The sequence below is a fragment of the Hyla sarda genome, unplaced genomic scaffold (genome assembly GCF_029499605.1).
Source record: "Hyla sarda isolate aHylSar1 unplaced genomic scaffold, aHylSar1.hap1 scaffold_2848, whole genome shotgun sequence".
Lineage (NCBI taxonomy): Eukaryota > Metazoa > Chordata > Amphibia > Anura > Hylidae > Hyla > Hyla sarda.
This window is the reverse complement of record NW_026609554.1, coordinates 13,941-29,502: the sequence shown is the minus strand read 5'-3', so window position 1 is coordinate 29,502 and position 15,562 is coordinate 13,941. Positions and strand designations below refer to the sequence as shown.

General features: G+C 46.0%; 7 non-coding genes across 7 annotated transcripts; all 7 read right to left on the bottom strand.

Annotated features, from left to right (window-relative positions):
* Positions 1-191: 191 nt before the first annotated feature.
* On the bottom strand, positions 192-382 carry LOC130326430 (U2 spliceosomal RNA). Its single transcript, XR_008871030.1, has one exon. It is a non-coding gene; the product is annotated as a U2 spliceosomal RNA (small nuclear RNA).
* A 2,086-nt stretch (positions 383-2,468) lies between these two features.
* LOC130326429 (U2 spliceosomal RNA) lies at positions 2,469-2,659 on the bottom strand. Its single transcript, XR_008871029.1, has one exon. It is a non-coding gene; the product is annotated as a U2 spliceosomal RNA (small nuclear RNA).
* A 2,090-nt stretch (positions 2,660-4,749) lies between these two features.
* On the bottom strand, positions 4,750-4,940 carry LOC130326428 (U2 spliceosomal RNA). Its single transcript, XR_008871028.1, has one exon. It is a non-coding gene; the product is annotated as a U2 spliceosomal RNA (small nuclear RNA).
* Positions 4,941-7,036: 2,096 nt separating this feature from the next.
* On the bottom strand, positions 7,037-7,227 carry LOC130326424 (U2 spliceosomal RNA). The gene has a single exon (XR_008871024.1). It is a non-coding gene; the product is annotated as a U2 spliceosomal RNA (small nuclear RNA).
* Positions 7,228-9,320: 2,093 nt separating this feature from the next.
* On the bottom strand, positions 9,321-9,511 carry LOC130326427 (U2 spliceosomal RNA). The gene has a single exon (XR_008871027.1). It is a non-coding gene; the product is annotated as a U2 spliceosomal RNA (small nuclear RNA).
* Positions 9,512-11,603: 2,092 nt separating this feature from the next.
* Positions 11,604-11,794, bottom strand: LOC130326426 (U2 spliceosomal RNA). Its single transcript, XR_008871026.1, has one exon. It is a non-coding gene; the product is annotated as a U2 spliceosomal RNA (small nuclear RNA).
* A 2,089-nt stretch (positions 11,795-13,883) lies between these two features.
* Positions 13,884-14,074, bottom strand: LOC130326425 (U2 spliceosomal RNA). The gene has a single exon (XR_008871025.1). It is a non-coding gene; the product is annotated as a U2 spliceosomal RNA (small nuclear RNA).
* Between the last annotated feature and the right edge of the window lie 1,488 nt (positions 14,075-15,562).

Sequence of the window (15,562 nt, the reverse complement as noted above, 5' to 3'; positions counted from 1 at the left end):
AGAAGTCCTGTGCCTGGACGCTCCAACAGCGGCCAGACACAAGCAGAAGCAGCAGAAGCAGCAGCAGCACCACCTTTTGTTTTTTGGCTGCAGCAGCAGCAGCAGCAGCAAGGCCCACAGGGCTGGCTAGCTGGCTAGCCAGCAAGCAGGTAGCAATGAAAGTAGGAATCTTTCTTTTTAACCCTGTAAGGGGGTGGTGCACTGTACCCGAAGATACTGCCATATCGGGTCAATGCATAGGGCGACGGAAGCAAGCTTCGAAATCGGCCCCCGTTCTCAAAAATCCATTTAATATATGGTCCCCAGATAGGGGACGTATCAGATATTAAACTGATAAGAACAGATACTACACTTGATCTTAGCCAAAAGGCCGAGAAGCGATAACCGTGAAAGGGGCGGGCCCAACAAGGTCCCCTTCATGGGCACTATCACTGCTTGCTGTCAGGGAGGCTGCCAGACAATTTTCCATGCACACTCTGGGCTGGGGGGCAGTCAACCACCAGTACACACAGCAGAACCTAAACCCATACCATTATTGCTAAGCAGCAAGACAGGGGCCCATTGCACTCCCACGGGGCCTTTTTAAATGCAATCCATAACCCGGATTTGCCAGGAACCCTTCTTACTCCTCCTACTTGCATGTGACACTGGGCTTAGGATCTGCATAGGAAACACACACACAAGCACACACCTACCTTTGTTGCCTGCAGATGCCTCCTTGGCTGTCCCCAAACGGTATCAAACCAACACCCACGGGAAGCTGTAAGCATAGAGGACATGCCTGCACCCCATTGGACTTACCTGTGTGGGTTAAATCCGGGTTATTTGACAACCTATGGCGGTGATGGTTCTGCTCAGGCAGAGCAGTGCTGATGCTCCTCATAAAGCTGTCGCTGCTGTGAAGGTTCTAGGTGACATCACAATCCCTATGGTTACATACACAACAAAGCTGGGTTGTTGTTGTTTACACTCTGCAAGGCCTGTGGAAGTGAGTGACATCATAGCACTGTAGTTCTGAGGGTTCTAGATGGATGCAACAATCTCCTGTTGCTTCTATGAAGGCCATAATAGACGACATCACCAAACAGCTCCATAGTCACATACACAGCAAAGGAGAGATGTTGTTTACACCTAGTGATGTCAGTGGTATTGAGTGACATCACAGCACAGTGCTAAGGCTCCTGGGCCTGGACACAGCAGCGGCTGCAATATCTCAACGGAGAATACGTTTATATATATGTGTGTGTGTGCGCGTATATATATATATATATATATATATATATATATATATATATATATTTCTCCGCCGAAATCACTTTTAAACCCATTTCCACCTTTTTTTCCCTTCTCTTCCTCTTACTTTTTTTTCACGTTTTTTTACGTTTTTCTCCTTTTCGCCTCTTTTCTGGGCGTATTATTCTTCTTTTTCTTCTTTTTTTTCGTCTAATGCATACCCCATCAGTGCAGCAATGCTTATTCAATACCGCCAGCAGATGGAGACACTGGGGGATAATTTTCTAAGGATTTATACTGATTTTTCCTGTCTGAATTTGTCGCACAGAAAGTTGCAGGCCAAATATGTGTGACATTTCTGCGACTTTAGCTTCTAGAGCATTTTTACAACATTATACATAGGTGCTGAATACATAAAAAGCGACTGTTCAGCGACAGACAAGTCGCATCGGCTGAAAGTAGGCCAGAATGTCAGTCCATGTTGGAGCAGGTTTAGATACAGTCTAAAGCATAGATCTCAAAGTCTGTGCACAGAATTTAGCAAGGGCCTCGCACCTTCTGATGCATCAGGTAGGTGCACTATAGCATAGCCTAACCCTCTGTACTTTGGTCTATATTGATGCGGGACATAGACAGCCAGCTGATGACCAATCCATTAGTGCAATGGATGGCTGGAAGCATTTGTCTTTGCCTTTGCAATACCACAGAAGCAATGCATGGTCAATGTACAGCAATGACACACCTGTGTGAACAGCCAGGAGACCCCCCCATGTTATGTTACATAGTTACATAGTTAGTACGGTCGAAAAAAGACATATGTCCATCAAGTTCAACCAGGGAATTAAGGGGTAGGGGTGTGGCGCGATATTGGGGAAGGGATGAGATTTTATATTTCTTCATAAGCATTAATCTTATTTTGTCAATTAGGAACATTCAGCACCCACCCGCTATCAAGGCAGCTGCCTATCATGTCATGCCCTACCTGCACAGGTGTGCTGGCTACTCAAATGATCCAATTAAGGAGGCCATTTAGTCAGCAGCAGCAGAAGTCCTGTGCCTGGACGCTCCAACAGCGGCCAGACACAAGCAGAAGCAGCAGAAGCAGCAGCAGCACCACCTTTTGTTTTTTGGCTGCAGCAGCAGCAGCAGCAGCAAGGCCCACAGGGCTGGCTAGCTGGCTAGCCAGCAAGCAGGTAGCAATGAAAGTAGGAATCTTTCTTTTTAACCCTGTAAGGGGGTGGTGCACTGTACCCGAAGATACTGCCATATCGGGTCAATGCATAGGGCGACGGAAGCAAGCTTCGAAATCGGCCCCCGTTCTCAAAAATCCATTTAATATATGGTCCCCAGATAGGGGACGTATCAGATATTAAACTGATAAGAACAGATACTACACTTGATCTTAGCCAAAAGGCCGAGAAGCGATAACCGTGAAAGGGGCGGGCCCAACAAGGTCCCCTTCATGGGCACTATCACTGCTTGCTGTCAGGGAGGCTGCCAGACAATTTTCCATGCACACTCTGGGCTGGGGGGCAGTCAACCACCAGTACACACAGCAGAACCTAAACCCATACCATTATTGCTAAGCAGCAAGACAGGGGCCCATTGCACTCCCACGGGGCCTTTTTAAATGCAATCCATAACCCGGATTTGCCAGGAACCCTTCTTACTCCTCCTACTTGCATGTGACACTGGGCTTAGGATCTGCATAGGAAACACACACACAAGCACACACCTACCTTTGTTGCCTGCAGATGCCTCCTTGGCTGTCCCCAAACGGTATCAAACCAACACCCACGGGAAGCTGTAAGCATAGAGGACATGCCTGCACCCCATTGGACTTACCTGTGTGGGTTAAATCCGGGTTATTTGACAACCTATGGCGGTGATGGTTCTGCTCAGGCAGAGCAGTGCTGATGCTCCTCATAAAGCTGTCGCTGCTGTGAAGGTTCTAGGTGACATCACAATCCCTATGGTTACATACACAACAAAGCTGGGTTGTTGTTGTTTACACTCTGCAAGGCCTGTGGAAGTGAGTGACATCATAGCACTGTAGTTCTGAGGGTTCTAGATGGATGCAACAATCTCCTGTTGCTTCTATGAAGGCCATAATAGACGACATCACCAAACAGCTCCATAGTCACATACACAGCAAAGGAGAGATGTTGTTTACACCTAGTGATGTCAGTGGTATTGAGTGACATCACAGCACAGTGCTAAGGCTCCTGGGCCTGGACACAGCAGCGGCTGCAATATCTCAACGGAGAATACGTTTATATATATGTGTGTGTGTGTGCGCGTATATATATATATATATATATATATATATATATATATATATATTTCTCCGCCGAAATCACTTTTAAACCCATTTCCACCTTTTTTTCCCTTCTCTTCCTCTTACTTTTTTTTCACGTTTTTTTACGTTTTTCTCCTTTTCGCCTCTTTTCTGGGCGTATTATTCTTCTTTTTCTTCTTTTTTTTCGTCTAATGCATACCCCATCAGTGCAGCAATGCTTATTCAATACCGCCAGCAGATGGAGACACTGGGGGATAATTTTCTAAGGATTTATACTGATTTTTCCTGTCTGAATTTGTCGCACAGAAAGTTGCAGGCCAAATATGTGTGACATTTCTGCGACTTTAGCTTCTAGAGCATTTTTACAACATTATACATAGGTGCTGAATACATAAAAAGCGACTGTTCAGCGACAGACAAGTCGCATCGGCTGAAAGTAGGCCAGAATGTCAGTCCATGTTGGAGCAGGTTTAGATACAGTCTAAAGCATAGATCTCAAAGTCTGTGCACAGAATTTAGCAAGGGCCTCGCACCTTCTGATGCATCAGGTAGGTGCACTATAGCATAGCCTAACCCTCTGTACTTTGGTCTATATTGATGCGGGACATAGACAGCCAGCTGATGACCAATCCATTAGTGCAATGGATGACTGGAAGCATTTGTCTTTGCCTTTGCAATACCACAGAAGCAATGCATGGTCAATGTACAGCAATGACACACCTGTGTGAACAGCCAGGAGACCCCCCCCATGTTATGTTACATAGTTACATAGTTAGTACGGTCGAAAAAAGACATATGTCCATCAAGTTCAACCAGGGAATTAAGGGGTAGGGGTGTGGCGCGATATTGGGGAAGGGATGAGATTTTATATTTCTTCATAAGCATTAATCTTATTTTGTCAATTAGGAACATTCAGCACCCACCCGCTATCAAGGCAGCTGCCTATCATGTCATGCCCTACCTGCACAGGTGTGCTGGCTACTCAAATGATCCAATTAAGGAGGCCATTTAGTCAGCAGCAGCAGAAGTCCTGTGCCTGGACGCTCCAACAGCGGCCAGACACAAGCAGAAGCAGCAGAAGCAGCAGCAGCACCACCTTTTGTTTTTTGGCTGCAGCAGCAGCAGCAGCAGCAGCAAGGCCCACAGGGCTGGCTAGCTGGCTAGCCAGCAAGCAGGTAGCAATGAAAGTAGGAATCTTTCTTTTTAACCCTGTAAGGGGGTGGTGCACTGTACCCGAAGATACTGCCATATCGGGTCAATGCATAGGGCGACGGAAGCAAGCTTCGAAATCGGCCCCCGTTCTCAAAAATCCATTTAATATATGGTCCCCAGATAGGGGACGTATCAGATATTAAACTGATAAGAACAGATACTACACTTGATCTTAGCCAAAAGGCCGAGAAGCGATAACCGTGAAAGGGGCGGGCCCAACAAGGTCCCCTTCATGGGCACTATCACTGCTTGCTGTCAGGGAGGCTGCCAGACAATTTTCCATGCACACTCTGGGCTGGGGGGCAGTCAACCACCAGTACACACAGCAGAACCTAAACCCATACCATTATTGCTAAGCAGCAAGACAGGGGCCCATTGCACTCCCACGGGGCCTTTTTAAATGCAATCCATAACCCGGATTTGCCAGGAACCCTTCTTACTCCTCCTACTTGCATGTGACACTGGGCTTAGGATCTGCATAGGAAACACACACACAAGCACACACCTACCTTTGTTGCCTGCAGATGCCTCCTTGGCTGTCCCCAAACGGTATCAAACCAACACCCACGGGAAGCTGTAAGCATAGAGGACATGCCTGCACCCCATTGGACTTACCTGTGTGGGTTAAATCCGGGTTATTTGACAACCTATGGCGGTGATGGTTCTGCTCAGGCAGAGCAGTGCTGATGCTCCTCATAAAGCTGTCGCTGCTGTGAAGGTTCTAGGTGACATCACAATCCCTATGGTTACATACACAACAAAGCTGGGTTGTTGTTGTTTACACTCTGCAAGGCCTGTGGAAGTGAGTGACATCATAGCACTGTAGTTCTGAGGGTTCTAGATGGATGCAACAATCTCCTGTTGCTTCTATGAAGGCCATAATAGACGACATCACCAAACAGCTCCATAGTCACATACACAGCAAAGGAGAGATGTTGTTTACACCTAGTGATGTCAGTGGTATTGAGTGACATCACAGCACAGTGCTAAGGCTCCTGGGCCTGGACACAGCAGCGGCTGCAATATCTCAATGGAGAATACGTTTATATATATGTGTGTGTGTGCGCGTATATATATATATATATATATATATATATATATATATATATATATATATATATATTTCTCCGCCGAAATCACTTTTAAACCCATTTCCACCTTTTTTTCCCTTCTCTTCCTCTTACTTTTTTTTCACGTTTTTTTACGTTTTTCTCCTTTTCGCCTCTTTTCTGGGCGTATTATTCTTCTTTTTCTTCTTTTTTTTCGTCTAATGCATACCCCATCAGTGCAGCAATGCTTATTCAATACCGCCAGCAGATGGAGACACTGGGGGATAATTTTCTAAGGATTTATACTGATTTTTCCTGTCTGAATTTGTCGCACAGAAAGTTGCAGGCCAAATATGTGTGACATTTCTGCGACTTTAGCTTCTAGAGCATTTTTACAACATTATACATAGGTGCTGAATACATAAAAAGCGACTGTTCAGCGACAGACAAGTCGCATCGGCTGAAAGTAGGCCAGAATGTCAGTCCATGTTGGAGCAGGTTTAGATACAGTCTAAAGCATAGATCTCAAAGTCTGTGCACAGAATTTAGCAAGGGCCTCGCACCTTCTGATGCATCAGGTAGGTGCACTATAGCATAGCCTAACCCTCTGTACTTTGGTCTATATTGATGCGGGACATAGACAGCCAGCTGATGACCAATCCATTAGTGCAATGGATGGCTGGAAGCATTTGTCTTTGCCTTTGCAATACCACAGAAGCAATGCATGGTCAATGTACAGCAATGACACACCTGTGTGAACAGCCAGGAGACCCCCCCATGTTATGTTACATAGTTACATAGTTAGTACGGTCGAAAAAAGACATATGTCCATCAAGTTCAACCAGGGAATTAAGGGGTAGGGGTGTGGCGCGATATTGGGGAAGGGATGAGATTTTATATTTCTTCATAAGCATTAATCTTATTTTGTCAATTAGGAACATTCAGCACCCACCCGCTATCAAGGCAGCTGCCTATCATGTCATGCCCTACCTGCACGGGTGTGCTGGCTACTCAAATGATCCAATTAAGGAGGCCATTTAGTCAGCAGCAGCAGAAGTCCTGTGCCTGGACGCTCCAACAGCGGCCAGACACAAGCAGAAGCAGCAGAAGCAGCAGCAGCACCACCTTTTGTTTTTTGGCTGCAGCAGCAGCAGCAGCAGCAAGGCCCACAGGGCTGGCTAGCTGGCTAGCCAGCAAGCAGGTAGCAATGAAAGTAGGAATCTTTCTTTTTAACCCTGTAAGGGGGTGGTGCACTGTACCCGAAGATACTGCCATATCGGGTCAATGCATAGGGCGATGGAAGCAAGCTTCGAAATCGGCCCCCGTTCTCAAAAATCCATTTAATATATGGTCCCCAGATAGGGGACGTATCAGATATTAAACTGATAAGAACAGATACTACACTTGATCTTAGCCAAAAGGCCGAGAAGCGATAACCGTGAAAGGGGCGGGCCCAACAAGGTCCCCTTCATGGGCACTATCACTGCTTGCTGTCAGGGAGGCTGCCAGACAATTTTCCATGCACACTCTGGGCTGGGGGGCAGTCAACCACCAGTACACACAGCAGAACCTAAACCCATACCATTATTGCTAAGCAGCAAGACAGGGGCCCATTGCACTCCCACGGGGCCTTTTTAAATGCAATCCATAACCCGGATTTGCCAGGAACCCTTCTTACTCCTCCTACTTGCATGTGACACTGGGCTTAGGATCTGCATAGGAAACACACACACAAGCACACACCTACCTTTGTTGCCTGCAGATGCCTCCTTGGCTGTCCCCAAACGGTATCAAACCAACACCCACGGGAAGCTGTAAGCATAGAGGACATGCCTGCACCCCATTGGACTTACCTGTGTGGGTTAAATCCGGGTTATTTGACAACCTATGGCGGTGATGGTTCTGCTCAGGCAGAGCAGTGCTGATGCTCCTCATAAAGCTGTCGCTGCTGTGAAGGTTCTAGGTGACATCACAATCCCTATGGTTACATACACAACAAAGCTGGGTTGTTGTTGTTTATACTCTGCAAGGCCTGTGGAAGTGAGTGACATCATAGCACTGTAGTTCTGAGGGTTCTAGATGGATGCAACAATCTCCTGTTGCTTCTATGAAGGCCATAATAGACGACATCACCAAACAGCTCCATAGTCACATACACAGCAAAGGAGAGATGTTGTTTACACCTAGTGATGTCAGTGGTATTGAGTGACATCACAGCACAGTGCTAAGGCTCCTGGGCCTGGACACAGCAGCGGCTGCAATATCTCAACGGAGAATACGTTTATATATATGTGTGTGTGTGCGCGTATATATATATATATATATATATATATATATATATATATATATATATATATTTCTCCGCCGAAATCACTTTTAAACCCATTTCCACCTTTTTTTCCCTTCTCTTCCTCTTACTTTTTTTTCACGTTTTTTTACGTTTTTCTCCTTTTCGCCTCTTTTCTGGGCGTATTATTCTTCTTTTTCTTCTTTTTTTTCGTCTAATGCATACCCCATCAGTGCAGCAATGCTTATTCAATACCGCCAGCAGATGGAGACACTGGGGGATAATTTTCTAAGGATTTATACTGATTTTTCCTGTCTGAATTTGTCGCACAGAAAGTTGCAGGCCAAATATGTGTGACATTTCTGCGACTTTAGCTTCTAGAGCATTTTTACAACATTATACATAGGTGCTGAATACATAAAAAGCGACTGTTCAGCGACAGACAAGTCGCATCGGCTGAAAGTAGGCCAGAATGTCAGTCCATGTTGGAGCAGGTTTAGATACAGTCTAAAGCATAGATCTCAAAGTCTGTGCACAGAATTTAGCAAGGGCCTCGCACCTTCTGATGCATCAGGTAGGTGCACTATAGCATAGCCTAACCCTCTGTACTTTGGTCTATATTGATGCGGGACATAGACAGCCAGCTGATGACCAATCCATTAGTGCAATGGATGGCTGGAAGCATTTGTCTTTGCCTTTGCAATACCACAGAAGCAATGCATGGTCAATGTACAGCAATGACACACCTGTGTGAACAGCCAGGAGACCCCCCCCATGTTATGTTACATAGTTACATAGTTAGTACGGTCGAAAAAAGACATATGTCCATCAAGTTCAACCAGGGAATTAAGGGGTAGGGGTGTGGCGCGATATTGGGGAAGGGATGAGATTTTATATTTCTTCATAAGCATTAATCTTATTTTGTCAATTAGGAACATTCAGCACCCACCCGCTATCAAGGCAGCTGCCTATCATGTCATGCCCTACCTGCACGGGTGTGCTGGCTACTCAAATGATCCAATTAAGGAGGCCATTTAGTCAGCAGCAGCAGAAGTCCTGTGCCTGGACGCTCCAACAGCGGCCAGACACAAGCAGAAGCAGCAGAAGCAGCAGCAGCACCACCTTTTGTTTTTTGGCTGCAGCAGCAGCAGCAGCAGCAAGGCCCACAGGGCTGGCTAGCTGGCTAGCCAGCAAGCAGGTAGCAATGAAAGTAGGAATCTTTCTTTTTAACCCTGTAAGGGGGTGGTGCACTGTACCCGAAGATACTGCCATATCGGGTCAATGCATAGGGCGACGGAAGCAAGCTTCGAAATCGGCCCCCGTTCTCAAAAATCCATTTAATATATGGTCCCCAGATAGGGGACGTATCAGATATTAAACTGATAAGAACAGATACTACACTTGATCTTAGCCAAAAGGCCGAGAAGCGATAACCGTGAAAGGGGCGGGCCCAACAAGGTCCCCTTCATGGGCACTATCACTGCTTGCTGTCAGGGAGGCTGCCAGACAATTTTCCATGCACACTCTGGGCTGGGGGGCAGTCAACCACCAGTACACACAGCAGAACCTAAACCCATACCATTATTGCTAAGCAGCAAGACAGGGGCCCATTGCACTCCCACGGGGCCTTTTTAAATGCAATCCATAACCCGGATTTGCCAGGAACCCTTCTTACTCCTCCTACTTGCATGTGACACTGGGCTTAGGATCTGCATAGGAAACACACACACAAGCACACACCTACCTTTGTTGCCTGCAGATGCCTCCTTGGCTGTCCCCAAACGGTATCAAACCAACACCCACGGGAAGCTGTAAGCATAGAGGACATGCCTGCACCCCATTGGACTTACCTGTGTGGGTTAAATCCGGGTTATTTGACAACCTATGGCGGTGATGGTTCTGCTCAGGCAGAGCAGTGCTGATGCTCCTCATAAAGCTGTCGCTGCTGTGAAGGTTCTAGGTGACATCACAATCCCTATGGTTACATACACAACAAAGCTGGGTTGTTGTTGTTTATACTCTGCAAGGCCTGTGGAAGTGAGTGACATCATAGCACTGTAGTTCTGAGGGTTCTAGATGGATGCAACAATCTCCTGTTGCTTCTATGAAGGCCATAATAGACGACATCACCAAACAGCTCCATAGTCACATACACAGCAAAGGAGAGATGTTGTTTACACCTAGTGATGTCAGTGGTATTGAGTGACATCACAGCACAGTGCTAAGGCTCCTGGGCCTGGACACAGCAGCGGCTGCAATATCTCAACGGAGAATACGTTTATATATATGTGTGTGTGTGCGCGTATATATATATATATATATATATATATATATATATATATATATATATATATTTCTCCGCCGAAATCACTTTTAAACCCATTTCCACCTTTTTTTCCCTTCTCTTCCTCTTACTTTTTTTTCACGTTTTTTTACGTTTTTCTCCTTTTCGCCTCTTTTCTGGGCGTATTATTCTTCTTTTTCTTCTTTTTTTTCGTCTAATGCATACCCCATCAGTGCAGCAATGCTTATTCAATACCGCCAGCAGATGGAGACACTGGGGGATAATTTTCTAAGGATTTATACTGATTTTTCCTGTCTGAATTTGTCGCACAGAAAGTTGCAGGCCAAATATGTGTGACATTTCTGCGACTTTAGCTTCTAGAGCATTTTTACAACATTATACATAGGTGCTGAATACATAAAAAGCGACTGTTCAGCGACAGACAAGTCGCATCGGCTGAAAGTAGGCCAGAATGTCAGTCCATGTTGGAGCAGGTTTAGATACAGTCTAAAGCATAGATCTCAAAGTCTGTGCACAGAATTTAGCAAGGGCCTCGCACCTTCTGATGCATCAGGTAGGTGCACTATAGCATAGCCTAACCCTCTGTACTTTGGTCTATATTGATGCGGGACATAGACAGCCAGCTGATGACCAATCCATTAGTGCAATGGATGGCTGGAAGCATTTGTCTTTGCCTTTGCAATACCACAGAAGCAATGCATGGTCAATGTACAGCAATGACACACCTGTGTGAACAGCCAGGAGACCCCCCCATGTTATGTTACATAGTTACATAGTTAGTACGGTCGAAAAAAGACATATGTCCATCAAGTTCAACCAGGGAATTAAGGGGTAGGGGTGTGGCGCGATATTGGGGAAGGGATGAGATTTTATATTTCTTCATAAGCATTAATCTTATTTTGTCAATTAGGAACATTCAGCACCCACCCGCTATCAAGGCAGCTGCCTATCATGTCATGCCCTACCTGCACAGGTGTGCTGGCTACTCAAATGATCCAATTAAGGAGGCCATTTAGTCAGCAGCAGCAGAAGTCCTGTGCCTGGACGCTCCAACAGCGGCCAGACACAAGCAGAAGCAGCAGAAGCAGCAGCAGCACCACCTTTTGTTTTTTGGCTGCAGCAGCAGCAGCAGCAGCAAGGCCCACAGGGCTGGCTAGCTGGCTAGCCAGCAAGCAGGTAGCAATGAAAGTAGGAATCTTTCTTTTTAACCCTGTAAGGGGGTGGTGCACTGTACCCGAAGATACTGCCATATCGGGTCAATGCATAGGGCGACGGAAGCAAGCTTCGAAATCGGCCCCCGTTCTCAAAAATCCATTTAATATATGGTCCCCAGATAGGGGACGTATCAGATATTAAACTGATAAGAACAGATACTACACTTGATCTTAGCCAAAAGGCCGAGAAGCGATAACCGTGAAAGGGGCGGGCCCAACAAGGTCCCCTTCATGGGCACTATCACTGCTTGCTGTCAGGGAGGCTGCCAGACAATTTTCCATGCACACTCTGGGCTGGGGGGCAGTCAACCACCAGTACACACAGCAGAACCTAAACCCATACCATTATTGCTAAGCAGCAAGACAGGGGCCCATTGCACTCCCACGGGGCCTTTTTAAATGCAATCCATAACCCGGATTTGCCAGGAACCCTTCTTACTCCTCCTACTTGCATGTGACACTGGGCTTAGGATCTGCATAGGAAACACACACACAAGCACACACCTACCTTTGTTGCCTGCAGATGCCTCCTTGGCTGTCCCCAAACGGTATCAAACCAACACCCACGGGAAGCTGTAAGCATAGAGGACATGCCTGCACCCCATTGGACTTACCTGTGTGGGTTAAATCCGGGTTATTTGACAACCTATGGCGGTGATGGTTCTGCTCAGGCAGAGCAGTGCTGATGCTCCTCATAAAGCTGTCGCTGCTGTGAAGGTTCTAGGTGACATCACAATCCCTATGGTTACATACACAACAAAGCTGGGTTGTTGTTGTTTACACTCTGCAAGGCCTGTGGAAGTGAGTGACATCATAGCACTGTAGTTCTGAGGGTTCTAGATGGATGCAACAATCTCCTGTTGCTTCTATGAAGGCCATAATAGACGACATCACCAAACAGCTCCATAGTCACATACACAGCAAAGGAGAGATGTTGTTTACACCTAGTGATGTCAGTGGTATTGAGTGACATCACAGCACAGTGCTAAGGCTCCTGGGCCTGGACACAGCAGCGGCTGCAATATCTCAACGGAGAATACGTTTATATATATGTGTGTGTGTGCGCGTATATATATATATATATATATATATATATATATATATATATATTTCTCCGCCGAAATCACTTTTAAACCCATTTCCACCTTTTTTTCCCTTCTCTTCCTCTTACTTTTTTTTCACGTTTTTTTACGTTTTTCTCCTTTTCGCCTCTTTTCTGGGCGTATTATTCTTCTTTTTCTTCTTTTTTTTCGTCTAATGCATACCCCATCAGTGCAGCAATGCTTATTCAATACCGCCAGCAGATGGAGACACTGGGGGATAATTTTCTAAGGATTTATACTGATTTTTCCTGTCTGAATTTGTCGCACAGAAAGTTGCAGGCCAAATATGTGTGACATTTCTGCGACTTTAGCTTCTAGAGCATTTTTACAACATTATACATAGGTGCTGAATACATAAAAAGCGACTGTTCAGCGACAGACAAGTCGCATCGGCTGAAAGTAGGCCAGAATGTCAGTCCATGTTGGAGCAGGTTTAGATACAGTCTAAAGCATAGATCTCAAAGTCTGTGCACAGAATTTAGCAAGGGCCTCGCACCTTCTGATGCATCAGGTAGGTGCACTATAGCATAGCCTAACCCTCTGTACTTTGGTCTATATTGATGCGGGACATAGACAGCCAGCTGATGACCAATCCATTAGTGCAATGGATGGCTGGAAGCATTTGTCTTTGCCTTTGCAATACCACAGAAGCAATGCATGGTCAATGTACAGCAATGACACACCTGTGTGAACAGCCAGGAGACCCCCCCATGTTATGTTACATAGTTACATAGTTAGTACGGTCGAAAAAAGACATATGTCCATCAAGTTCAACCAGGGAATTAAGGGGTAGGGGTGTGGCGCGATATTGGGGAAGGGATGAGATTTTATATTTCTTCATAAGCATTAATCTTATTTTGTCAATTAGGAACATTCAGCACCCACCCGCTATCAAGGCAGCTGCCTATCATGTCATGCCCTACCTGCACAGGTGTGCTGGCTACTCAAATGATCCAATTAAGGAGGCCATTTAGTCAGCAGCAGCAGAAGTCCTGTGCCTGGACGCTCCAACAGCGGCCAGACACAAGCAGAAGCAGCAGAAGCAGCAGCAGCACCACCTTTTGTTTTTTGGCTGCAGCAGCAGCAGCAGCAAGGCCCACAGGGCTGGCTGGCTGGCTAGCTGGCTAGCCAGCAAGCAGGTAGCAATGAAAGTAGGAATCTTTCTTTTTAACCCTGTAAGGGGGTGGTGCACTGTACCCGAAGATACTGCCATATCGGGTCAATGCATAGGGCGACGGAAGCAAGCTTCGAAATCGGCCCCCGTTCTCAAAAATCCATTTAATATATGGTCCCCAGATAGGGGACGTATCAGATATTAAACTGATAAGAACAGATACTACACTTGATCTTAGCCAAAAGGCCGAGAAGCGATAACCGTGAAAGGGGCGGGCCCAACAAGGTCCCCTTCATGGGCACTATCACTGCTTGCTGTCAGGGAGGCTGCCAGACAATTTTCCATGCACACTCTGGGCTGGGGGGCAGTCAACCACCAGTACACACAGCAGAACCTAAACCCATACCATTATTGCTAAGCAGCAAGACAGGGGCCCATTGCACTCCCACGGGGCCTTTTTAAATGCAATCCATAACCCGGATTTGCCAGGAACCCTTCTTACTCCTCCTACTTGCATGTGACACTGGGCTTAGGATCTGCATAGGAAACACACACACAAGCACACACCTACCTTTGTTGCCTGCAGATGCCTCCTTGGCTGTCCCCAAACGGTATCAAACCAACACCCACGGGAAGCTGTAAGCATAGAGGACATGCCTGCACCCCATTGGACTTACCTGTGTGGGTTAAATCCGGGTTATTTGACAACCTATGGCGGTGATGGTTCTGCTCAGGCAGAGCAGTGCTGATGCTCCTCATAAAGCTGTCGCTGCTGTGAAGGTTCTAGGTGACATCACAATCCCTATGGTTACATACACAACAAAGCTGGGTTGTTGTTGTTTACACTCTGCAAGGCCTGTGGAAGTGAGTGACATCATAGCACTGTAGTTCTGAGGGTTCTAGATGGATGCAACAATCTCCTGTTGCTTCTATGAAGGCCATAATAGACGACATCACCAAACAGCTCCATAGTCACATACACAGCAAAGGAGAGATGTTGTTTACACCTAGTGATGTCAGTGGTATTGAGTGACATCACAGCACAGTGCTAAGGCTCCTGGGCCTGGACACAGCAGCGGCTGCAATATCTCAACGGAGAATACGTTTATATATATGTGTGTGTGTGCGCGTATATATATATATATATATATATATATATATATATATATATATTTCTCCGCCGAAATCACTTTTAAACCCATTTCCACCTTTTTTTCCCTTCTCTTCCTCTTACTTTTTTTTCACGTTTTTTTACGTTTTTCTCCTTTTCGCCTCTTTTCTGGGCGTATTATTCTTCTTTTTCTTCTTTTTTTTCGTCTAATGCATACCCCATCAGTGCAGCAATGCTTATTCAATACCGCCAGCAGATGGAGACACTGGGGGATAATTTTCTAAGGATTTATACTGATTTTTCCTGTCTGAATTTGTCGCACAGAAAGTTGCAGGCCAAATATGTGTGACATTTCTGCGACTTTAGCTTCTAGAGCATTTTTACAACATTATACATAGGTGCTGAATACATAAAAAGCGACTGTTCAGCGACAGACAAGTCGCATCGGCTGAAAGTAGGCCAGAATGTCAGTCCATGTTGGAGCAGGTTTAGATACAGTCTAAAGCATAGATCTCAAAGTCTGTGCACAGAATTTAGCAAGGGCCTCGCACCTTCTGATGCATCAGGTAGGTGCACTATAGCATAGCCTAACCCTCTGTACTTTGGTCTATATTGATGCGGGACATAGACAGCCA